Here is a 26,770-nt window from a genome sequence, read left to right as displayed (position 1 = left end):
AAGCATGCCCAAAACATCTTTAAATTCTAATCAGTTAGTTGCCCCCATTTTCCAAGCGGACTGCTATACCCTCTGATCCAAAGGGGTGTGGGTAGGGGGGAACTAGTCTTCATTAAAGTGCAAGGATTAATCCCCAAATGCCAATCAAGTCTAGGTCAGGGACTTGATTTCACAACTACTTGGCCAGCAGTACGAGTACATCATGAACTACAAAAACGCTGAAACTGTTCTTTGGAATTTTAATTCATATATATCTATTTATTACATAAACATATATATAAAATACACAGTGACTCAACTAAATTAAAGATATTTTTATTACTTCCTTTAAGTAATTTAATTTCTCTAACGGGTAGAATACTATATAACCACTACTTCTCTGAAGAAAAGGTGAAGAGAAAACATTAAAACCTATGGGTTTTATGTACAGAATTCTCCTCATTCTGTGGAGAGCAGAGACTCACCAAGAGCTGTGCTGGGTGTGAGCCTAAGAAATATACAAGTTTGTTTTACTGCAAGAGGTCACAAACTTGCCATCTGCATTGAACATGCTCTTCATGGCAGCATTAACTGAGCTTCTACAGTTTCCCTTTACATCCAGAGTTGGCTGAAAACTGGAATATCCAGCATTAGGGATATTCCAGTACTTAAACACTTGCTTTAAGGGTAAGTTCCCTGCCTCTAAAATCACCACTTTTCATACAATGATTGAAGTTTTCTTTTTCAACCATTTCATTTTGGTATTTTGCTGCTTCCAGCTGAATTGCTCTGGTCCCTCGTGGAAGATGGCCTCTGCCATTGTTTGTCCCTGCACAAAGCTCTTCAGCTGGTCCACGATGCAGCACTGTTATTAAATTCTTATGATGCACTGAGAAGATACAGCCAGGGAGATCACTTTATCGAGAGCATAAATGAAATGAAAGCATGGAGCACCTAAGTTACACTGAAAAATGTGGACTACATCAAAATCATTTGTGTGCAAAACTGACCCAGGTTAACCTGACCCAAAACAAAATATTTACATACAGATTTTCCTGAAAGAAAGTGGGAACATTTCTACAAAGTCTAAATTGCATACACAGGAGGAAGAAAAGAAAGAATGGAGAGGTTTCCAACTCATCATGGTTTGTAGCCCAACTTCACATTTTTAAAGAGGTTACTAAAGAACTTAGGTGCATATACAATATGAAAGAAAAATTAAAAAGCAATTATTGGAAAAAAACTCCTTCAACTGGAAAACACTTCTTTTATAACATGTGTCTATTTTCCAGAATTTTGTGGTTCTCTCACCTTACTGATAAAACTGTAGAGACAAGGCCAACGCATTCTGATTTGCTCACAAAGAACTCCAAGGAGAACTTGATAACGAAAACAATAATTTTGTGTTAAGTACAAAGGCTCCAGTAGAACACAGCTACTGCTGCTACCTATTCTGTGACGGTTATTCATCATGGGCACCCAACAAGGGAAGGGGCATGGAAGCAAAATTGTACTCTGTCACGCCATTTAGACCCAGAACATCCTGTATCTAGACAATCAGACCTAACTAAGTTTGCAGAAGCAATCTAGATCCAGAATTCTTTTTCACCTTGAAGTACTTCAGTAACATAAGATGTCCTATGATACATACGTGGACAAGACTGCGTAAGAAGTACATTCACAACTGCCAGGTCAAAAGTGCGAGAGCTGCCAACTTTCCTGCACAGCAAGAGGTCCCGATGCCAAGACAGACACACCCGCTTAATAGCAACGCAGAGTAGCAATACATGTGAATGCAAAACTAATGAACAGAATTGGGATATGCAAACAAACATGTGAAGAGTAGAAAAAGTCACCTTATACACTAGAAGCAATGAGAAATCACATCTTACACAAACACCAAGTACCAGATAGATGTACAAGAAAAGCACCTCACTTACCGAACAGCTTTGCATCCGACACACTAGCTGCATTTCATAAGAACAGCTCTCACTTTAGAAAGTTTAATTTAGGTTAACAGCTATTTCTTTGAGTAGTCTGTGATCAGCACTTTAGGGGTAAAACAGACAAGGATGGTTGGTATTTTGAGTCAAGTTTTGCCACTGATAGAAGCTTGATAAAAGGTAGAGAAAAACTTCGTACACCAGGCCATATCATCATCATGGGGGGGACCAAACCTGTTTATGGAACAGATTTTCATCTCTCACATACATTCATTCTAAAACCAAGTCGTCGTTTAGTCAATTCCATTGCAGAAAAGACCTCAGAAAAATATCACAACATAGTCACCATCTTGTCGAATCAAAGTTCAATTTGCTCTAACACCATAACAAATATATTTCTGTAATCTGTATCTATCTCCTACTCTTGTGGAAGTATCAACAAAATTCAGAGTGATATACTTATCTACAATATATAAAAGAATCATATCATCGCTATAAGCTGTAGCGCATGAAACAGTAATCAAAGTCCTGAAAAATACACCATTGTCAGCATTGTACACTGGTACCAGTGTATTATAGCACCTTGGTTTAAAATAAATCAGCCTAAGTGCCTGCTTCGGTAAGCACTTCGAATTCACTGTACATCAGCATGGGGGGGGGCGAGTAACGCACAAAGAAACAAATTAGGAAACAGGACTTGTAAATAACAATTCAATTAGCAGATTTCTATTACTCATTTCCTAATAAACTTTCTAGCCGCACCTACACGCAAACCCTCCTACAGCCATCCCCCCTCATTTACATATCTGCACAGCCCGGCTCTTTCTTCCCTCCGAGCCCCTTTGCCCTTTCAATCATGAAGTATATTACTCCACTGTCAGAGCAAAGCAGTTCCTAACAACAGGGAGCCCAGCTGGGATAGGAAGAGGGCAGCAGGCTCAGGCATTAACATAATAATCCAACCGCGTTCCCCCAGGCCCTCCGGGCAGACAGCATATTAGGTAGACCTCCTGCGCCCGCCCGGGTGGAAGCCGTCGGATCACCTGCCCATCAACCTGTGGCAGTCACCCCCACCTCAGCCGCGCCAGCGCCTGCCAAGCCCCAGTGCCCAATTACTTTCCCCACAAAGAGACACACGTCCATTTTTCCACGTCTGCTTATCGTACCTGCTGCACGTCCTGATTTACGATTCAAACATACCTTTCCCCATCATTGCCAGGAGGACTCGCCCCTTGCCTTCTAACTTCGGGAAAGTCTAGGGCTTGTAACAGGACCTACTGCTGCTGCCAGCAGGAACCAGACCTCGAAACAAAATTTCCAACACAAAGCACCACTCTCCAGACGTAACTTTCAACCCTACCTGTCCTCTGGATTTTTCCCTGAAAGAGCAAGGAGGCAAAACCAAAGCCTTTGTTATTTCTGCGCCGTGCCATCCAAGGAAACCGGTTCGGGGTTGTCTTGCTTATTCTTTCTGGGGTGTGCAACACTGGAGGATTTACAGCAGCAAAGCTATTTTACAATCTTTGGTACAAGGCCTGCCATCGCGCAAGACACAGACGCTGATGAAGAAACGGAGTTCATGACAAGGTTTCAGCTGTACAAACACGCATAGAAGAAATTTCCAAGAATAACCATATAATGCTGATATCAGACGCAAGATCCATGAAACCATCCAATTTAAACAAGCCTTATAATTGTACTACCCTTCCCAACTAACATTTCTTCGTATCTAACAAATGTTCCCGCATTTAAATGCTTTGGGTAGCAAACGACAACTCAGAATACCAATTTGCATGTCCCCTCTATTGAGCCTTTTAAATAAAGAAAATGTTTACATTTATTATGCCACATACTTCAGTGCAGTTCCCTTACAAACCCTTTTATTTACAGTATATATGCTGCTCGTACAGAGTACAAGCTTAGCAAGAAAGAAAAATAAACACACTTGCCTGTAAAAGATACGATTTTCTTCATACTATACAAGACAATCTCAAAGTCTACTAGGAAAAAACCTTTGGTTCTAATATAACTTTTAATTTCATTAAAAAAATACATATTCTCTAATTCCCCTTAACAATGGAAGGCAAAACAGAAATGTAATACAGTCTTATTAAAATCATGTTTTGCAGACTGCGCAAAGCCAGATTTACTTGATCACTCGTGAAGCGAAATTTCCTTAACCTCATTAATTTTCATTTATCTAGCCCTCTCAAAGAAGGAAGCATTCACAAGCAATTTCATATTTTATTTTAAATGCTTGGTTGTTATATTATCAGTACAAAGGAGTGTAATGCATAGTAATCCATGTCACAATAGTCTGTCAGAGAAAGACCATGTAAAATAATGCTAGTTATATAATTTAAATATTTTCAAAAGCAACCGTTACAGAAGTTCTGCCTATTACTATTCCTCAACTCCATAATGGTAACAAAAACTACACATTATGAAAATCATGACACTTTTAAAAAAAAATTTGCTTACAAGCAATTAATTTTCACAACATAGACATTCTCTTCTGCCACCACAGTCATGATAACTTGTTAGCAGCATGCCCCTCCCAGCTGGGAAGGGGGGAGCAGTTAAAAATAGCCCTTTGTGTTGAATTTATTCTAGGTCACAAGGGTCACCGATAAAATACCAGGATAACCTAGGGGTTTGCAAAATATTTTAATATAGTCAAGAGTCGTCTTACACAGCTGCAAGCTCATATAGCTACTATGACTTAATTTAGACTTTTAGCACCTGCAGTTTAAAGAGGAAAAGCTTTGTCAACCATCTCGTGATCCTTCCAATCATCTCCTTTGCCCCACAAACCAATTACCATTGCATTGGTGACGAAAAATTGAATAGCACTTGGAACATTAACTACAGCTTTTCTCCTTCAACACCTCTAAATATAAATGACTTTGGTTATCCATAAACCAGGAAAAGGAGCTGACATTTTTAATTACAAGAGATTAGCAGAAAAAAACCCTGGAACACTCAGTTTTCTAGAGGTTTGTTCCAATTAATTTCCTTCCTTCTCCAAATTATAGGTCAAAAACTCCACAAACTAAAGTAATGGCAAGTTGTACCAGACATGCTGGAAAACCAGAAATTCAACAGCAAGAATCCTCTACCAAGAATTTTAGTATAATCAATTCATCAAGTAGCTTTTGCTGTCAGTGGTGAGTGCTTTGTGCTTACAGACATGTTGCCAGTGGATGACAACAGAAAGCTGCAATGTTAGTTACATTCATCATTTTTCTTATTAATTCAAATGTTGTGAATGGAACATATGAATGGAAATAAACTTCTGAATGGAAATATATATTTTTTTCTATTTATTTCATGGCATGATCCTTAGATCAGATCCATGTCTCAACTAAGTCAATAAGAGATTTTTTTATTTGATTTTACACAGCCCAAGGTCCGAACATCGCAGTGGCTCAGATAAGTTAAAGGAAAGCTGTGGCTTAAGCTTCTGATACAGGATGTGCTTGGGTCATGATGTGCTGTTTAAAACAGTGAACAGTCCTGAAATTACTAAATATAAAAGTTGCAGTATGGAGGAAAATACATACATGTTGTTGGCATACGAAATATATTTTAAACACCACTATTAAGAAAAAAAAAAAAAACATATTTCCTTGAAGTAACAAACTTACATGCTGATGATGTATTTTAATTTCCTTCACAACTTATCCTTCAATTCAACCACAATTTTCCTTTTTTTTTTTTGCAAGACTCACTCTTCCTGACTACTCGCACAACGCTTGCTCTTTGATAGCACAGTTCCTATGGTTTTATTCTTAAATACCAGAGAGGAGTACATTAGTGCAACAGACAACTGTTTTCTTCCACACACAGCAGTGCCAGCAGAACAAATACAATCCTGTACCCCCTAGATGCCCATCAGCCCTAACCAGAGAACACTGTTCCCACAGATTTGTAGTGGGCAGTCTCTTTAGTTCCTATGTTTTTTCCTTTACAAAAGTTATTTCAAAGTTGTAAAGACTTTCTTGTAATGGAAGTACCCAGAATGAAGCAGTATTCATTAATATGCAATACAACACCTTAACATACTCAAATTTATTCAGCTTGTATAAGGTATTTACACCTATTTCTGAGTCTACTCAAGCACCTAAATTGCTCCAAAGCCTGTTTTTCCCTAAGGCCAAATAAAGAATTGTTTTATAGGTCCCTAAGACATTTTGTGGTACAGAAAAGAAACTTGCTACATGAACAAGAAACAATCTAACTGCAGAAGATATCAATAATTTCACCAGTTCCAACCTCCAATTACTGGTTTGATAACGACTAGAGTCTCCTAACTTCATCCCTCAACGTAAAAAGTAGTTGGCCTCTGCCAGGGAGAAGTAGTTCCGCAGTGCTTTTCTCTGCTCCTGCACTGCATTTGAATCTCCTGCATCACCTCAGATCCAGTCACTTTTATACTTAGAGAGGCAAAACTAGTGATCAAAATTTATATAGGAGTTTTACCATCCTGAAAACAAAGAGGGAGATGGTTGTGCTTCTACTTCTATACACTAATCTAGTATCGGCTGACTATGTCATGTTCTAGCTTGTTGGCAGTAGCTGTGGCATGGTTTCCAAGAGCTCTAGGCAGATAACAAAAGAGAGTGAAAGGCATTTCTGTCTCAGGTATGTTGCAAATCCATCTAGTAGGACTCTCACAAAACCTCAGCTATGGATTCAACACCTTCATGGGAAGCACCTTGCTGCCTGTGAGGTAACTCAAAAGAAGGTCATACGTGGCCTCTGCAGAGACAACTTCATGGACTCTTGGATTTTACCTATTCCAGTTCTGACTGTGACCTTCAACAGAGCAGCGCAGACAACCAAAACTGGTGCAATGCCTCCCAGATGAACAAGTGAGAGGGAAAAGTAAGGAGAAAAAAAATTTAAAAAAAGGGTTGTGCAAAATAGAATCCAAATGTTATAAAGAGCTGATTTCTATGTTAGGATAGCCAGCCAGCACCTTTGGAGCAGCATGTGGCTCCCACGTGGTCACAGTGAGGCCCCTGTGCCTGGATTATGGCACATGAATGGCAACAAACAATCCAAAACCCAGGTTCCAACATCCACATGGAAGCAGCTATTTCGTGCCTGCGAACCACTCCTACACAGCTCCCCCCTCCCGTGCATCTCTGAGAAGCACAGTACCTGTCTCTACCCTATGGAAATTTTCATGAGGTTCATAATATTAATAAGATGATCGGCTATACCTGCTGACAGCCATAGGGCCTGAAAGGCTAAATAACCCTGCATCACCAGAAAACTTTGCCCTCACATTTCTTTAGATGCTGATTTTTTTTTTTTTTTTTTTTTTTTAAACACTGCTTCGGGTGTAGAGCAAGACCGGCGAGGTACAGAACTGAACAGGAGTGGGGACAACAGAGCAGCAGTCATGGCCGTGTTGGAAGATACGGACAGCAGGCATACCTGTGTCAAAAGTGAAAATGTAAAAAACACAATACACTTTCAGGCAGGTCACCTTTTGGGGTTTCTTGCTCAAATAACATGTTTTGAAGGGAGACTGTCAAGGCTGAAACAGGTAAATCAATTCAGTCCTTTAAATCACTCCAGGGATCTTTTCCTCACTCACTACTGACTCAAAAACGTATCTTATAATTGTTAAACACATGTAATATGGGCAATAAACTGCAAACAGACTTGGTGTGACCAGAAACTCACACCTTCCCACTCAAACATACACATGCAGTATTTACCACACAATAATGTTACATCATGTTAAAGAAAGTGAAATTGTAGCAGTCATAACAAACAACAGGTATCTCTGATAACTACAGTTTATTATTCAAAAGCTAAGAAAAATTGTTCTGAGCCTTCAATTCTACAACAGCAGACAATGTTATAATTTAGTAAATTAGACATTCCACTCACAATCTTGGTATTTTCATCTGGAGGATAAAAAAAGCACAGAAGGCTGCAACCAGATTTTTCTCTCTCGCCAGGAGTCACTCATTCTAAAAGCACTACAAGAATTCAGGGACAGCACTTAAAATCTTGCGTTGTTATTTCAGAGTATATAATACAAACATGGGTTGATCACTAAAAATATTAATTAGCATTTCATTAGAAATATCAATATGGGAAAAAGCAGTGATGTGCAGACATCCTGCACATCTGGGATTAGATTTTAATTCATTTTAGATTAGGAAGCAATGAACGAGAACCACTACTCTGACAAGTTAACTATTCTTATCGACACAGTTCTGGACAGGAATAACACCAGCCCTAAGGATGGCACAGTAAACAAACGGAAATCATGCTAACTTCTGACCTTTACAAATAACTATGATAAAAAGGGTCTGGATGGGTTACATAAATTTGCTACTATGAGACTATTGCATATTTTTTTTTTTTTTTAAGCTAACATGTACTTACGTAACACTACCAAAAAGAACAAATAGTCATTACAGACAGGACTGTACTGGCAAGAAAATTTAACCAACAAAAGGGTTAATTAGGGATACAAATTTTCTCAGACTGTTAATAATAGGAATGACACATAGTATGTGCCCATAAGTAATTCTCAGGTATCTTTGATCTTCAGCCCCAAGCGATTACCGTTGCCTGCCATACCCTGGCCTCTGGGACTCTCTCAGAACCAGACATCTGGCTACTTTGTTGTTTTAGACTAATCTCATCCCAGGAGAGCTCAAGAAATGACACCAGGCAAGGAGGGTCCTGGCAAGGGAAAAAACATTACAGTATCAGCAGATTTTTGAGTGGACTAGAGTATCAAAACTGTCTTCACATTTCTATAGGGATCCTGTAGGCTCTCCAGCTCCGCTTTCACGCAGAACACCAGAATGCGCATGATCCTGTTTTAAGGAACTGCTAATCTCTCTGGAGAAGCTAATGAATGATAATCCAGGAAAAAACGTGTGACAAAAGCAAACAGAAGTTAAAAAAACTGCAAGGAATTAGTGGATTTAATGAAGATTTCATTGAAAGGTCACCACACTGCATGATCAAACCATGTTTTTAAAAGCCTGCAAAAAAATGACTACAACATCCAAACACACTATTTTTGACTAATTCATAGGTTTTAGATGCCAGCAGCGTTACCCCTGAAGCATGACCCTCTGACAACTGCTACAGATTCAGCCAAGTGCCCAACTGGCTGCTCCAGGCTTAGAAACAGGGCAGTTCACAATGTGCTGAGCTCACAGGGGTAAGGTGGGCTGCAAACACAGGGAAACGAAGGTTTAATTCCAAGGCCAGGCTTTCCTGCCATCAGAGGCTACCTGGGTTTTGCCACAAACTCTGGTCTGTCTGATTCCTCGTCATCCCCAACCACTACAGGTTACACCAGATGTGATGCTGGCAGCTGGACAAGAGCTGTTGGAGGCAGCCCTGCAGGAGAAGGCCCTTTTCCTATACCCATGCTCCTATGTCCTTCCTACAGCAGTGCCCCTACACCCTAGGTGTTCCCAGTGCACGCTTGCTGCCTGCCCTCAGCAACAGGAAAAAAAAAAAAACAAAAAACAACAGAACACTTAAACCTGGAAGAAATCAAAATCTCACAGGTATTTGTCTGAGGGCAGTAAACATGCCCATACTACGAATATCATCCCAGCCACGTACTTCCAAGCAGCATCAGTTTTAAAACCCAGGGGTGGCACGTAACAGCAGCAATAAGGAAGAGATCACTTCTGTGTGGGTGTCCTTATTGTTTCAGACCAACCACCACACCTTTTCTTCCCTTCCATTGGCAAGGGCAAGTTAAAAAGAAAGGACACTAAATAAATTCAGATTCCAATTCTCTTCTAAGGGCAGGCCCCTGCGATTTAACTTTGCCTCATTTCAGGATATTTTCAAAGCGTTCAGAAAAGAGCTTTAGAGAAACCTCTGAATAATCTGCCATAACACACCAGCTCCCAAAGAAAACAAATCCCTGCCAAAACCTTTAAAAAGTGCTACAGACAGAAGCAGTTTGAAAATCGTGTGCTAAAAACTTTACTAGGGATCATGCTGTTACAGAGCATCCTGCTTTCTTTTTCTTCATATTTCTCACACCACAGCTATCCTGCTTTCTTCCAGCCACAACGCTCCCCTCTCAGGGGGAGAAACAATACTAAAAAGTTACCCCACTGTATTTTAGCAGTTTCCTAATGCAGTTAACAGTTGGATCAAGAAGAAAAGAAGTTGTGCTTCACCAGCGTTACTTACATCATATCAACTGTAAAAAACCTCCTGAACAATTCAGCATACTTCTGAGATATTCAGAAAGATGCTATGCAATTTTTTGCTGAATATGAATCAAGCAAATTCTCCTTTGCTTTCTCACCAAGCAGGTAGGTTGTTAGAGTGAATGTGGATTAGTGCAAATAATGACATTGTAAAATACCAGCAGCACCAGGACAACATAAACATTTTGTATGCTTTCTATATACAATGCGTGTCCAACAAATGTTTCTCTTAAAAGCTTTGCTACGATATCAGCCTGTTACAGTTTAATTGATGACTTCTGTGACTGCTGCAGCTTGCAAGTAACTATGCAGCTTTACACAACAGAAACAAGTAAGAAAAAGTCATAAAATATTCCATACCACCACACTAAAAACTTATATTGTATTTACTAATACGTTGTCTGCTGTAGAACAATCCAGACTGCAGTGTAATAAGAAAAACATTGTAAGGTAGAACAGGTCAAACTCATGTGGCTAAAAAACAGCATGTGATTCTATCAGTGGATATGGCATTAACACAAGTAACACAAGAAATGAAGTAAAGACTAGGTGGAATTTTAATTTTGGTATTTTATGCACTGTAGATGCTTAATTATACACCCTCTGTCTTCACTTGCCATAGAATTTGAATGGTGCATCCCACACGCTTACCCTTTCCCCTACTCCTTTTAAATCAAACCAAATACTCCACATATGAACATGTAAGATCTATTTCACAAAATACACAGGAAATAAAGTTAGTCAACAAAGCAAACAAATCCCACACTAATTCTACATATTAAAGATAGAAAGATATAGAGGTTATAGATACAGGTTCTAACAAACATTTCTCACAGTGTCTAAAAGCACACTTTTGCAGGATTGTCTTAAATACTAGTTACAGCTTGGACATACATATTACAAACTTATTTTCAAAGCCATAAGCCATCACCAGGACTCCAACAGCAAATAAATAAATGCTTCAAACCAGAAATACTCCTCTGTTTACTCTAAGTATTGATTTATGTTCTATGGGTATCCAAACATTGGTAGCTAATGCTGCCTTGCACTATCTATTATGAAATTACAGCTATTCAGTGAGGCTTTCTAACAGTAAATAAAACTCCCCACAGTCATTCTCCAAAAACTCAACAGCTGGAAGAAGCAAGCACTGTAGCATGACAGGAATGCCAACATATCCATACAAAGGCAAATCAAATATGAAAACAAACTCCAGAGAAAAAAGGTCTTCAAACAAAATCCATGTTAACACTTCTCCTAATTTGGAAATGGAATGGAGTAGCTCCTGTTTATCTGCCATTACAGTGGAACAGAGGAAAATGATTTCGGACATTAATAACACCACCTTGAACAACACCTGGAACTCATCCAAGAAGCCAGTCAATCTATACCAAAAAGAGTTAATGAACAATATTTTAAATTACATATAGTTCAAGCATTGACCTCACTGCAGAACCATTAATCCTGCCCAAGTAGTAAATTCTAACTAGGACTCCTGATTTCGACATATATATGAAAGGCTGTATACACAACTATCACATCCTCTTTCTTCTTTCCTAATCTAGGACATTTAGCAGTACAGCTCTATAGTTCACAGCTGACTAGATGTATAATACGAAGTTCTTCATGATTTAGATATTTTATTTCTGTATGTATGAACAAACCTAGGAGAAAACATCCATAAACTACTTTGATTAAATTCTTCCAGGTTTCAGAGGCTGCCTTTACCTCCAGTGAAGGTAGGAAGAAATAGGCTTCTGAATGTGTTTCTGAATGCAGGTGGAAGAATTCCACATTTCCTCTACTGGGCAAAGCTCTGTTTCTTATCTTGTAATTACACAGTTCGTCAGCTAACAAAATGACTTTATACTCCTCTAATATCTGCATAAGGAGATAGCAGAGGGAAAGCTTAGTGATGTTTCCTGATGAATACACTTCCTAAAGAAAGATAAGTATGATCACTCTAACTTCAAGATAATGACATACACTTAACCCACAATAAAGCTCTGTCTTTAGAAGCATTTACAGCATGAACAATATTGATACTTGTCTTCAATTTTCTATTTTAAATTTACAGGCACAGTTCCATTTATTTGAAACAAAGACCATATTTTCAAAAAGACAGTAATTAATGTATGAGAATACAGTGGACAAAAATGCAGTACTGTACTTATTTATGTATCTACTGCACACTTTTGCATAAGGAGATCAGCTAAGACCAATTAGTGCTTCTGGAACCCAGAAGTCCAAATCATGCAGTCCAAATCATGCAGTCCAAAATCATGCAGTCCAGATTTTCATTTGTGACTCTTACCTACACTTATCCAGTCCATTGCTTTGATTTCAACAGAAAAATATCTGATTTACACTAGGACAAAGGAGAAGAATCATGCCCAAGTTTCCAGGTACCCTCACTAGCAGCACAGGTGTTCTCTTGCTGGTAGCAGCTGGCACGTGCTAACTAGCATGAAAACCAAATTCAACTATTACTAGTTTTGTAAAAACATCCAAGAAGAGAAATGGCTCAGAATAAAGTCTCAGCATATTGTAATATGCTCTACAGGAGGAAATAACCTGACAAAATGAAATTTTCCATTGCCTTGCATCAGACAATTTAGAAGGAACTTGAAGCCTGAAAGACAGGAAATCTCCTTAAAATGCGCTTGTATGGCAGATCTGCATTAGGTTGCAAAATATTATTAGAGGGTATGAAACGACACTCTTGCCTCCCACCACGCACAAAATGAAAAAAAAAAAACAAACCACAAGAGCTGATAAAGAAGCCATGAATATAGCCTGCTGGAAGAGTTGCTAAATGAGCCATCTACCTCACAAAATACTGTATGATAAGTTAGAATAACAAGTGATTCACCTGAGTAAAATAATCCCTTGAAAGTTAGAAGCACAGACTACACAGATCAGGCAGTCTGGGAAACAGAAGACTACTGCAGATTTCAGCGTGGTTTTATATTAGTAAGGAAGATGACAAACAACATGCTGGAACTGGCTGGTGATTTGAAAGAGGAGGGAAATTAAAATCAGCATGATCACTTAGAGACACGACAGGATGCTTACACAATGGGCACACTGACATATATCATGCAAAGATATCAGAGGGGGGAAGAACTGGGACGTTAATAAGTGTAACTATACTGCCAAGACAACAAGAAAGAGATTTTACACACTCTAAAGATGAAAATGCACATCTGAATCCTGTTCACAACTCAGAGTGCACTCAGCTGTCAGACTCACAAAGTACCTGGGTTATAAAGTGTCATCACATTCTAGGATTTCATATTTACATAAAACAAAGTAGATCAGAACTAGTGAAGAGGCTACTATTTCGAATTTATATACATCTAAAAAGAGAGAACATTGTTACCTACAAAACTGAACTAATTTCAATTTAATACTCTACATTTAAAGAAAATTTAAAAAGAAAATGCTAAGGAATGAACTAAAAGAAATCAAGGTTAAAAGGTAGGTATTTTGTTGTTATTTGCAGAAGATGCCTACTCTGAGTTTTATCTGCTGGGAGTATCAGGAAGGTCTGAAAAACCAAATGTAGCAACATAGGCATTTGTTACTCAAGGGGTCATCACAGCAGACCCCATATGAAGCAGAGATGCCTCAGAGTGACTCATTTTCAGAAGGGATTTGAGGACAGCACTTCACAATACTGCATATTTTTCTGGGTATTCCATACTTACAAATAACATCTATTGTTCTGAGTCTCTCAAATCATAAATTGCAGACAATCAAGCCATGCAGAAGTCATCTACAAGGGTGGTACAAATAGCAAAAACGTTCTAGTATCAGTAGGTCACAGATATTTGTGACTACGCTTAGAAATGGAAATGCCTCACAACTGTACAAAAGAGGTTACGCTGCTGGTTGAAGAGAAAACGTGTAAGAGAGGCCATTGACTAAATTATTAAAATATACACCTTAGAGAACATAACCTATATAGAAAGTCTCTCTCAATACAGATATTCTGAACCATTTGGATAATGAAAGTACAGCAAGTATTTTTGAGATAACACTATGACATTAACATTACAGAAAAAAAATGTTGCAGGATATATGTTTTCTAGATTGCATGATCACATGCCATTTTAAAACAGAAGCATAAAACATATCCATAGATTAGAACTGAGATTTTATGTCCAACTTTAATGCTGTCATTTCCTGAATTACAGGTAACCTATCAATCCAGCTTACGCTTCCTCTTCTCGTAGGACTTTTAAGAAATGACACATATTGAATATACAAAAAGTTTCCCTAAAAACACATTCATTTTGAAAGAAAGTGCTTTGCTTAAGTAGAATAAAACCTCATAGCCACTCTTAGAGCTCACTTTCTCTAGTTCCAGTTATAAAATCTTCTTACTGTAGAATTAGTTTCTATTTTTTATATTTTCAAAGAAATTAAACATCACTTGCCAAAAATATATACGTACTTGTTATTTGTAGTTGTAACTCAGCGATCAAATGCACCTTTTAACAAATACCTCTTCTTAAAGTAGATGGAAAGATTTAAGAAAACAAAACACCAAAATCTTAAATTTTACCTAGAAGTGAAATGGCATGAAAACAGGACTAAACAGACTCTTTCGAATAAAATCACAATAGCTGAAATTTTCCTGTAAATGTAATAACCTTCATGACAGTGAAAGCACAAATATGAAGGGATTCCTTTTTGCCAACAGTCGTTTAATACTCTACTTTTAAACGTAGCACATCACCGGCAAATTTCAACACTTCTACCGGCAAACAGACTGAGCACTGTAAACTCTGTGAACAAGCGAGTGCTGTTACGGGCAGGGATATTTGCAAAACCATTCCCAAGGAGCAGGCACAGAGTTCAGACTCTCTACTACTGAGCAGATTTCTATTGCTCATTGGTACCGCTGAAATGCATGCATGTACACATGCAAAGTCTAGCAAAATGTAAAAGTCTGTTGAATACACAGACAAATGAGTATCCATTTCCACTGACAGGATAATAGTCTGGGTCACTAAAAACCTGAGTTCTACTTATGCTTTTCTGCCCTGTTTCCCTTCGACATTTGCTCTTTCTGGTTTACGTGAACTATCAACAAATACGGACAGAGACACCGTATCACTGTATGTATATGTGCTTTGATTAATTCATTAGGGACTGAAGATCAGGTTTACTAAATCATGTTTCTATAGAAGGATTATTGTTATTAACTAAGGAAGATACTGCCTGTACAGTATGACAGAGACTGACACGGCTGAAAAGCTAGGAAATTTTTCTAAAAGTCTTGACAATTTAGAAAAAAAGAAGGTTTTCTTTTTTTTAATCTAGAAAGGTTGAAATAAAGCCACAATATATAGCAATAACTACAATGATTCTGATCATCAGTATCTGGATTAGAGGCTGTAAACTCCTCATCAATAATGTGAAAACCTCAGTGAATGTTTCATGCCCTACCATTATGTCTGAGAAAGAACTTTTCAGACTCCATTATGTCCGCCATGAACTTGATCTTTCACCTCTAGTGAAAATCCTCTTATAACTATAATTCTAAAGTTAATGATGAGAGATTTCATTTGCTTTCCAAGCACAGATAAAACCTTTTTGAAATACACTCTCACTGCCATGACCTTGGTCTATGACTTAAGAGTTCACCACATGTAATAATTTACTTTGCCCCATGGGGCTCATTGAGATTTCCTTTTAAAAGGTTTTGGATATGCAGTTGGAGCTGAAACACACAGTATGTATCAAAGTATATATCCCCATATACATTATGGACATTTTGCAACAACATCAATAAACAAAATGAATTTAGATCATTACAAAATATAACAACAAAAAGGTCTAGCTAAGCGAAGTCATCCACACACTAGAAATTCAACATTTTGGGAATCTTGCTGCAATAATCTACAATACCTGCTAGAACAGAGAGTTTCAAAATTTCATGGAAGAAGTAATACATGTAAATCGGCAAACTAATTCAGGAAGTATACTGTTGCTCTGGACTTACCAGCTCAAACACAATTCAGTTCAAGCACAGTAATATTCTCTTTAGTTTATGTGCCCCGTAATTACCAGAACTGCTGCATTAGACTACCTAGTTAGTCTATGGCTGCTGACTTCTTTGCTGATAAGCAGTGCACTAGCTTCTTTGTTTGCTCATGTATTTCTTACTAAACATCCCTTTATTATTAAAAATAAATAGATGAAGTCAGAACTACTGTATCCACCTCAATATAAGGCAAGTTTTTTGTTCCCCTGAATCTTGGGGAAAATTCCTTCAGAAACATTATTTACCTTAAATTCAAGCACTGGCTCGCAGCCCTAGCGAAAAAGTACATAGCTACTGCCTCAGAGCATTAAGTGCGCATCAAAGAATAACATGCTGCCAAGCACGACCGTGGCTCGTACCGGTTCTCACTTCACCTCTTCCTCGCAGAGCGGCCAAGCAGTGGGTGCTGACTCCCTGGGGATACGTACGAGGGCCTGAGGCAGGGCAGGATTCGGAGGCAGGCAGCACTGACCTTGAGAGGTCAGGCTGAGGTTGGCGAGGGGACGTGAAATGACAGAGAAGCAAACGGCCTGGAAATGCGGCTTGGGGTGGGGATATAGATATGGGGATAGGATGAGGTACTGAATGGGCTGGCAAAGGTTATATTTAATAGTAAAACTTCTTCTCTCACATCACGCAAATGAATAATCAGGGGCTGTCATACTTTCAGGGCACCTATAGTACAGTGAACACATTAATGCTCCTTTGCCAGTCTCCCGCCCCTCAAAATTTCCTAAACGCTACCACCTTCTCATAGGGGCTTCCCGTGTGAGTACAAGAGTTTAAGCCTCTGCTACTGCTACTCCGAGTGGTGTTGTTTTCCCTCCATCCTTGCTAATTTAGAAGTGGCAGCAGAAGCAGTGGATTTCAGACAGAAAAGGCCAGATGCACAAGGGAACACCTGCAAAAATCCTAGATGAGCAGGGAAGCACCCAGCTGTGGGGACTGCATGTCTGAAAAAGAGTTCCCAGGAGGCACATGCCTTTTCCTCAATATGTCCAGAAACAGTTTACCAGCAGCTTGCTATTTTCAGACTTCATAATAGGGCCAATATTTTCCAGAAACCGAAGCCTAAATAATGCTTTGAAATCAGAGAAGATTTGCTGCTCTAGTGCTCTCCACATTTTTTTGCCAACTACTCTAACTACCAAATGAACAAAAAGTCAGTTTAACAGAGAAATACAGACTGGAAACACTTCTAAAATATCCTATCTTCTCATAAGAGTTCTATAAAAATATTTTAAATAAATTTGGGCTTGCTCTTTTTTATAAAGAGGAATCTAGAAATCTGTTCTGTCTCTTCATACAGATGAGGTTTTCCGCATAGAATGTAAGACACTTTTTCTTAACATGTAGAGTATAATCATTTGACAAACAATTCAGAAGACGAAAACCTTCACAATGTTCTTTCATAATCATAGTAATGAAAAAAGGATAACAAAATCAATTTTACTTCCTTGAAAAAGAATGAAACTTAAAGATAACAGTAATTTTAACTGAAAATCCTGCTTCACGTTTTACAGCTATGATTTCCACAAATCAGGACTTAATATTGCACACCCAAAAAGAGAGCTAAAGAAAACAAATTCTAGAAATACTGAACTTGCAAGCCTGATTCCTTTCTTTCTATATATCATTATTAGCCACTAAGCAAATACATTCAAATCAGCTAAAAATGTGCTTGGATAGAAACAAAAACTTTCCCAAGTGAAATACTCTGCGATGCTTTGATTTTAATGAACAAAGGACAAATTTAAGAAAGGAGAAACAATGTAACACTACCTCTTTACAAGCCAGTGCTCAGAACTTGCACATTTCAAAACCAGTAATGCTATCCTTGACTAAATCCACTACAGATATTCCTAAAGGACATTTTGTCTTCTCAATAGACATGTTTAATTTTGATTTATCTGCAGTGAGCTGCAAACAGTCATAGGTAAAAGGTATTTTTCAGATTTCAAAATGTTAGCCATGCTTTACACATTATCATTCCAAATGTTCTTTTTAGAAAGAAACACTGAATTAATTCCATTTTTGACAACCAATACTATTGCATATTAGCTTTTGCTAGTTTTAGAAATACACGTTTTCATTCCCAGTCACAACGCTGGGGCCACCAACAGCCATGCTAAACCATTTGCAGCCACTTCCCTTCGTGCAAGAGGGTCCAGGTCCGCAGAGACAGGTGAACACGTGAAAAGACGTCAAAGGAACCATCTTTATTATTCACGGTAGAAAATAAACCACCTACAAGCAACAAAGCTGAATAGTTTCTGTTCTGCTCTATCAGTGATTTAACACCAATCCTAACATACACAACGCTTAAACATTTCACTTACTATTAAAATTAATATTAAATTTGCTTTGTAAGCCAACAGGTGAGGGCCAGCAGAACCAGAAGCACGTCGCTGGATTTCAGTGCCAGCAAACAACTGCACTGCTCTGCCAAAAGAAACCCATTAGAAAACGACCCTTACACAGTGAACGCTGGCATCGTGCAGGCATTCAATGGAATTAAGACTGCATAAAACACTCCACTGCAAACAAATCACTTGTAACTTTTTGAAGCTGTCACCTTCAGAATAATATTTCCAGTCTTCACTGCTCTCCAAAAGACAGCCCTTCCTTTCAAAGGCTGAGGAAGGGAGAGCAGGCAACACATTTCCCTCGCTATGAAGTATCTGCAATCTCTCTTTCAAACAGCCATGAAGATTAAACACCAGAGAGTACAGAAGCTGAATTTTAGGGGGCCAGTAGACCCCACTCTCTGCAAATATTTTAATATAAGTATTACTGATTTGTTCAAACAGTTAAAATGCTCTGCGCAGGCAATGCATTTCACGCAGCACTCCCTGCTAAATATGGGAAGCTCTTGCACACTATAATTTTACACTGAATTAACCTGCAGACCAAGACAAATACGAAACCACCTTGCTTTAAAAGGCCATTTTTGTCAAGCGTGAGAGAAAGACTTTTCTTCTGTCCTGGTCTCTTTACGCCACAAACAGCTTTCAGGGTCACTGAATGTCCCCTAGCAGACAAAAAACTGGTCTCCCCAGTCAAGCACTGAAGAATAGCAACAGCGAAGCCTCTGAAAATGCTCTTGTTCAAGTCACATCTAGGACAGTTGGGCAAACACAGTTATAAAAACTCAAGGCTATGATGATTCCAGGTAGTTTCCAGCCACAGCCCAAGCAGTTTCGCATAATTTAAACAGACAATTTTACAGCTTTCTAGACTATGGCAGAGCTGCTATAAGCACCCCAGATTTGGGAAGGCTGAACACACACCAGGCTGCAAATTCTGTGTCATGTATCTAACAGCACATAAAGTTGTGCAGTTAAGAGGTTTAATATATTTTGTTGCACTTCCCTAATCTCTTACACTCCCAGGAGTGCAGGATGGGGCTTTTTCCACTGGACACCTTATGAGCCAGATGAAAGACCCTGAGTTGGAGGTACTGGCAACCAGGGACAAAATTAAATCTTTTATCACAAGTCTAACTCAATCACTGATACCTTAGGGTAGTAAATCAGCTGCTTTTCAAAGGTGTTGGGAGAATGTGAAACTTCGTACAAACCGAAGTAAGGAGTTTCGGGGTGAAGTGCTCCAATATAGGGATTTCAGAAGTCTCACTGTTAGCCTGAATTTGCTTCCACTGAATTAAGAGCAGAGTTGAACGCCTTTGAAAATCCCTTCCATCCTGAACAGTTTTAATAGTGGATCTGTATTTGAACTACTAGTGATAAATGAAAGGAGAACAGTGAGAGAGGGGAAAAAAACAGCAGATTCCACAATTGCTTTGTGTTATAGAAGACTTGAGAAGATGATGAGGAACTCTAGAGATATCTAACGGAGCTGCGTGACTGGGACACATTATAGTGATGAAATTCATATTGTAAGTAATAATTTGGGCTACTCCTATGCATTGATGGATATAAAATGCACTCACCACTCAAGGAAGGAAAAACCCCTAAGTATCAATAAAAACCATCTGCTCAAAGCACAGTAATGATAAAAGAAAAGTAAACTCTTAGGATACATAAAAAATTAGACTGTAATACTAGAATAGAGCGGTTGAATTTAATAGCACAACAGCTCCTATGTACATACACGGCTTATGCTGACACAGTTAATTCTTTATATTTGTACATGAGAAGTACAGACATCTTCCCTAAATTTGTCCTCTGACACCCACATGCATTTCCCAGAGACTTCAGTGTAGTATCTAGTGGTAGAATTGGTTACATTTTCATTTAGAACTATTTGATCTGTGCGGAAAGACAAAATTTATTACTTAGGAAATAAAAAAAAATTTCATTATAGGTTTTTTCCTTTTACAGTATCAAATTTAAAAACAATAAAAACAATAAAATGAAATTACTTACCCTTTTATAAACAAAACCTAAAAATATGAATATTTTAAGTGCAATTCAGATATCAAATTTTAGACAAAACTACTGTAAATTCTGGCTTATATTCAGAGAAGAAAACTATGTTATAGAAGACAACTAAACATCATGACACATACAGTTTATTTGAAGATCTTAAATGATTTTGTTTCATAATGCTCATGTGTCACCTTCCAAGGGTAAACGCTCTTGGTAGACTGGTGCATCAGTGTATGAATCACGAACCACTAGAGCTTGTACTTCTTTTTATTCATTTTATTTTGTTTTTTAAAAGGTTAATGTAAATGTATACACAGTTCAAAGAACTTCAGATATTTTTAGAGAAATCAATATCTTTCCTGTGACTTTACAGTAGTGTTAGGGTTCACTTTTTTGTTTTACTAAAAAAAAAGAAAAAAAGAAAACCACCACTCTCAAACAGAGGAATTTTCCAGTGTTCATTTCTCAGTAAGTACTCATTTGCTCTTTATTTAAAATATCAGTTAAAACTATTGCATATAATTTGTTGGCAAAATGTTACTACTCTCCCTTGATTCTTTTCCAGAAAGGCTAGCTGTGGACCTTCCAAATTTATATTGTTTTATGTTCTACATCTGCTTCAAAAAACAAGTCTAAAAATCAATGCTAGAACTCTTTCTTTACTTTATATCTTATTTCATAAATACCTTTCTAGCTTTCTTCATTATAGTCTATTTTATATTTCAAATTCTTGTCTTGCATATGCAACACCTTGTTTTACAAAAGGCATAGCAGATCCACATGGAAGTTGCAAAAAAATAAAACAGCACCTTGATTAAGACATTCTGTACAAGCCACAGCTTAACTGAACACAAAAAAAACCTGGATGGTTTTGTTGTATACGAGATAGCAAAATAGCCAAAGTATTCTTCAATAAAATGAACCGTCTGCCACGATTTATCTGTACAATTCCACCACAGCTCTTGCCTGTTATGTTACATGTTTCAAAAATATGTCATTAAGCTGCCATAAAAGTCATGGCAAATTGTTTTTTCTCCCAAACTGATAATAGACGTATAGATCTAATTTTCAATCTCTTTTCTTCATTACTTTGATTCTTAAGGAGAATATGACATTTGCTGTCTGAATACTTTGTAGTAATATCTGGCATCTCTACAGCATTTCTGTCTGAGGATCTCAGAGCTTTTAATAGGTTTGTCTTTACAGCACCTTGAAATGCTGACATATTTATTTGTCTCTCTCTTGCAGAAATGGATAGTTAGAAGCAGACTTTTAAAGAAATTGGTTTTATAATTTCATTGAAAAACTACAAGACTTTTTGAAAAAAATGACACAAAAAAGCCTTTTGTGCTGTCAGATGCTATAATGTTATTAAAATCCTGACCCTTCATGGCTCAACAAGAGCAAAGAACAAAAGCGAGGCCTTCTGTTTTTCATTCCAATTTTTTTTAACTACATGGACTGTCCTCTTCACAAATCAAGAGACTTCATAAGTGTTACTGATGACAGAAACAACTAAGTAATTGAGAAGATATCACTAAATTAAAAATTAATCTTGATTTCTCATGGTGATCCCTCCTTATTTTTTGCCAGCGTACATATGAACTTTTTTTTGTTCCTATAGGGCTTCATATGCACCAAATTAAATTCACTACTTGAAACTGGCTTTGCTAATGACCTAAATGTATTTGCAACAAAAGCTAGGAATAAGCTATTTTAGAAAGTCATTTGCAGGGTTAATGAAAGTAACATCATATACGAAGAGATCACAAGAGGAACGATGGACAAGCACGGTGAAGAGGTAGGAACAGAGAGAAGAAACAATAATTGAAAGAGAGCTGAAAGAACAAACCACACATCATACAGAGACCAGGGAGAGGAGCTAGAGAAACCTAAGAATGGGTCACAGAGTCCATAGGTGTGAATTTGTAGCCCTACTAGGCAAGTTGTATTTCTGCTCATCACATCAAGAACAGCTACTTCCACCAAAAGATAGAATAGCGATAAATCACCATCCTCTCCTCCAAAAGCCAGGATTTTCAGAGAGCACAGTTTCGCTCCCCACCGCTGACATCTCTCATTTGCCAACACCTCTCTCGACAGAACAATACTAGCTCCTAGCTAGTCTGAATTATATAGGCAGATCTTTGGACAGAAATTTTAATCTCCACCATACCTTCTTCCAACAACTACATCTTACAATGCTGCATATTAGACATTTTCAAAACATGGTACCTATACCACTACGAGTACACAAGTTATTCTGAAGTGGTACAGAAACACTGTCTTGAACAGCTAAACACCTCTGCTGCTGCCACTGCCATCAATGGTGATATGTAAGGAAATGAGATTTGTAAAAGTCTGTCTTAAGTCTCATGTAACAAGCACTACTGAGAGTGAACTAGTCACTCCGTTATTTTCTTTGCAGCTAGAATCTCTTGTTCTTCCACTCGGCTAATGCCAACTCTGGATTTCTCTTCCATTGATTACAGCAAAAATATCCAATACACCTATGAAATCTGCTATTGGCTTTCAGTCTGATTATCTCTTTGCAGTCTTTCACTTTCTTTCTTATAAAGCTACAGAGATCTTTCCCCCCCTATAATCCCTATGACTTGTGAGGAAGGCTCTTTCCAGTCCCCTAAAACAAGCCACCAAACCACTCATGCATCAGGGCTAAGTGAAGATGTTAATTTTCACCCTCAAACACCAGAAGACTTGGAAGCCTTTTGGCTTCCAAATATAACGCTTCTCCCCACCATAATGCCACAGCTATGGGAAGCAAAGGTGCTAACTGACTTGATTGTCTTCCCTTATTAATAGAAGGCTACTGCTGACAAAGGGCTTTTGATAAAGATTGTTTCCTCTGGAATGCCCCAACCATCAAAACCAGCCCCCACCTGCTCATCTACCAGGCATACTGCAAAGTAATACAAACGGCTAACATGGTAGAGTTTGGAAGGCACACCTAGCAGCTGCTACGATGAGAAATTTGAAAGTGATACAGATCACCGGGCTGGCGATCAAACAATGTATAGGAAGAAGGAAGATTTCTTTTTGATTTGGACAATTTTATATTTACACTCTTGAGTAACTGTTCAGCTGCTGTATTCCTATACACAGGTCAAGAGGACTTAAAGCTTAGATAAACTTTTTTGATATACAATATGTTTGAACCATCAGGAAAACAAACATTGGTAAATTGTATAGTTGCTATTAACCACTGACAGTTAAATAACAAAGATTTTTAGCCTACCTGGGTTTGTATCTACAATCCCAGAACATTAACTTTTTCAACAATGAACACAGTTTAAACAGAATTCTTAGTATCAGCTTTGGTGACCACATCTTCCTTAGTCAACAAAAGCAGAACGTTTTATTTTGTGCCCTCAGGCATGTATCAATCAAAAAAACACATCCTTGAAGATTAACAAAAATGTCTTCCTTTTATCATCTCACAACCGAATTTTCCAACTGATATGCAGCAAAACCTCCACCCAAGCAACTTCTAATGATGTAGACTCTCTTTCTAAGCTCTTGACCAAATACTTAATCACCCTGTCCCGGAACAATAAAACACAGCTCTTACATAAGGCTTTTCAGCACTGATCTTCACACACTTCACAAAGTCGCCATTATCCATTACTGCTAAGCCCAGAGACATCATAGCCCACTCTGTTTTACCCAACAGGTTAATGACAGAGCTAAAAATAGAATCCATGTTTCCTCAGCCCCAGGTGAGTACTGCTCCTACCACACCATAGTGCCTGTTAGTTACTTCTTTGAGAATAACCCAAGTCCAAACTTACATTCAACAGTCACTTCTACTTAGATGAAGAAAACTTAAACCCCTCCATACTGTCATAACACAGTGAACTACCACAACTCTCATGTGCTGTGTTTCAAGAAATCCAAAGAGGTCTTCAGAGCACTTATTGAGGGTGTGCCTGTACTCTACAGCAGCAGGACACTTCTCAGACTAATTAGCTCACGTGGAGCTCCCTCACTATATTGCTTCTGAGCAAGCTCATTTATCTTCATATTACATTATGCAGTGTAGATACACCCTCAGACAAATCAATTTCTCTAGGTATGGGATACACGCTTGACAAGGCAAAAGCAGTTTAAGGGACACTATTATGAACAAACGCTCTCACAGTACAATCACTTATATTTCCAGTTGACTCCCAGGTTTAAATTCTTCATGTATCAGAATGGATTTAAATTAAAATGGGAAAAAATGCCTTGTTCTGCTCATGTTCAGAAAGAGAAATATATCAATAACAGCTTAGGTGAAATTTGGCAAGGAGCGATGTGAGAGGGTCTTCTCCCCTAGCATGAGGCATGTGATTTGCTGTTCTTCAGAAGAAAAATTAACAATAGTCTGAATGACAGAGAAGCATCAAATTCCAAAAATATGTTTGCAGTGGAAAATTGCTCAAGTTTGGCAAGAAATTTGCCACACACTTTGTCTACGCTGAGCATGTTTAAAGGGTGTTTCTCTTTTGCATACCTTCCTAGAGCCTGACTGAGAATCTCAATTCCCAAGATCCAATTCTTGATTCACTCTGTGTCCGCTGTCAGCAACTATCTGTAAAGATCACTGACAAGGTATGCATTTTTACATTCTTCCAACACCAGCTTGGTACAGAAGAATTAGAGGTTCAAGCTTACTTTGTCAGTGATTTATACAATTACTTACACAAACCTCACATGATAGAAAGTTTCCTTTTTTAAGCTGGTATAAAATACACACAACCCCACCACTCCAGAAGAATACTACTACAAAAAGGGGAACTCTAACGGTCAAGAAACTAAAGTACCTCTCTCACTCCTGCACACAAATGCTGTATGATATTGCCTTCAACTAACCAATCCCTCCTTATTTTTTTCCAGAGGATCTTTTCCTTGTTCTAAGGATAAGACAGACAGTGCTAACACTGAATGAGCACTCATTCAATACTTCATTTCATCCTCACTGTTCACTATGGGGCATCTTTGTATAATTTACAGCGTCTACACCTAGAATCATAACTGGAAAACTTCTCATTTCTCTGTTGATCACTATTATGTCCCTGAATTATTTCCTTACGCTAATTACTCCACAGCACCTCCATCAGACAATTTTATGATTCTTGTTTTCAGGTAACAAACTGGGAGACAGTGATGTGCATCAGGATTGCCCATAATTATAGATGCTTGACTTGAGATGCTTTGGGTCTGTCTTCAGAGGATAGAGCAATTAAACAGCACTTTGTCAGTACAAAGTACAACTTCAATCTATTTCAGTGCTATCATGTGTTTTCAAAGCTGACATTAATCGGTCCCAAGAGTCTGAACTCAGAAAATGACAAGTACACAACTAATGGCCATATTTTAAAAATGTGGTTGAAGTGACTCACTCTTCCTCACCCAGGAGCTCTATGGCTGAATTAAGATTTGGCTCTAGCCCTCCGAGCAGCACCCCAGCAGCCCTAGCTTTAAAACCACTCTCTTTTAGTGTTATTCTCTCCCTTCCTCACCTGCTAGGTGTCATCCACCTTCAGCAGTTATGAGGAAGCAGATCTAAAGGAAAGAGTCTCATTAATTAGCACACCTGGATTAATTTCCTAAATGCTGTCTACCTGGTCTTCCTGAAAACAGCAAGTGTTTTGTGGATAAAGAGTCTGAAATTACATCAGCATATGCCAATTTAAGGCAGAAACATGATGTGACCAAACTGAGTTTGCAAAAACAACTTCAATTCTGGCATTTCCTATCTTTTGAGAACTTCGCATTGCATCACTGTCAGAGAATTCCACGTTCCCAGAATTTTCATTTCATGCAGTCACAAATAACAATATAAGATTTAAATGAATTTTTGTGTCTCCATCGTCACTTGCAATATTTGCAGCTTCAAGCTTGAGGAACTCCTACTATAGGGTCTCTTAATACTAAACACCATCCAATCAATCACTGCAAGGGCAGTTCTTCGCCACAAAGCTAATGGTCTATGAGATAACCAGTACACAGCATATGAACATTATATGGTTAGGACTTACAGTGCAGCAACAAGCAGAAATCTCCTAACACCAATTTCTATCAGAAACTTTTCTATCACCTCAGAAAACTGAGCTTCTTTCAGTTGAACAATACCAGCAGAGAACACTATTTCCTTTGTTCGATGCCAACACAATATCC

At 38.2% G+C, this 26,770-nt stretch overlaps 1 protein-coding gene across 5 annotated transcripts in view; it reads right to left on the bottom strand.

Annotated features, from left to right (window-relative positions):
- Positions 1 to 26,770, bottom strand: part of SLC10A7 (solute carrier family 10 member 7) — a 150,315-nt gene that overhangs the window by 109,447 nt on the left and 14,098 nt on the right. The gene's annotated exons all lie outside the window — the stretch shown is intronic.

This window comes from Nyctibius grandis, chromosome 6, assembly GCF_013368605.1.
Source record: "Nyctibius grandis isolate bNycGra1 chromosome 6, bNycGra1.pri, whole genome shotgun sequence".
Lineage (NCBI taxonomy): Eukaryota > Metazoa > Chordata > Aves > Nyctibiiformes > Nyctibiidae > Nyctibius > Nyctibius grandis.
Note: the sequence above shows the minus strand (reverse complement) of the source record. Positions and strands in the feature narration are given on the sequence as shown.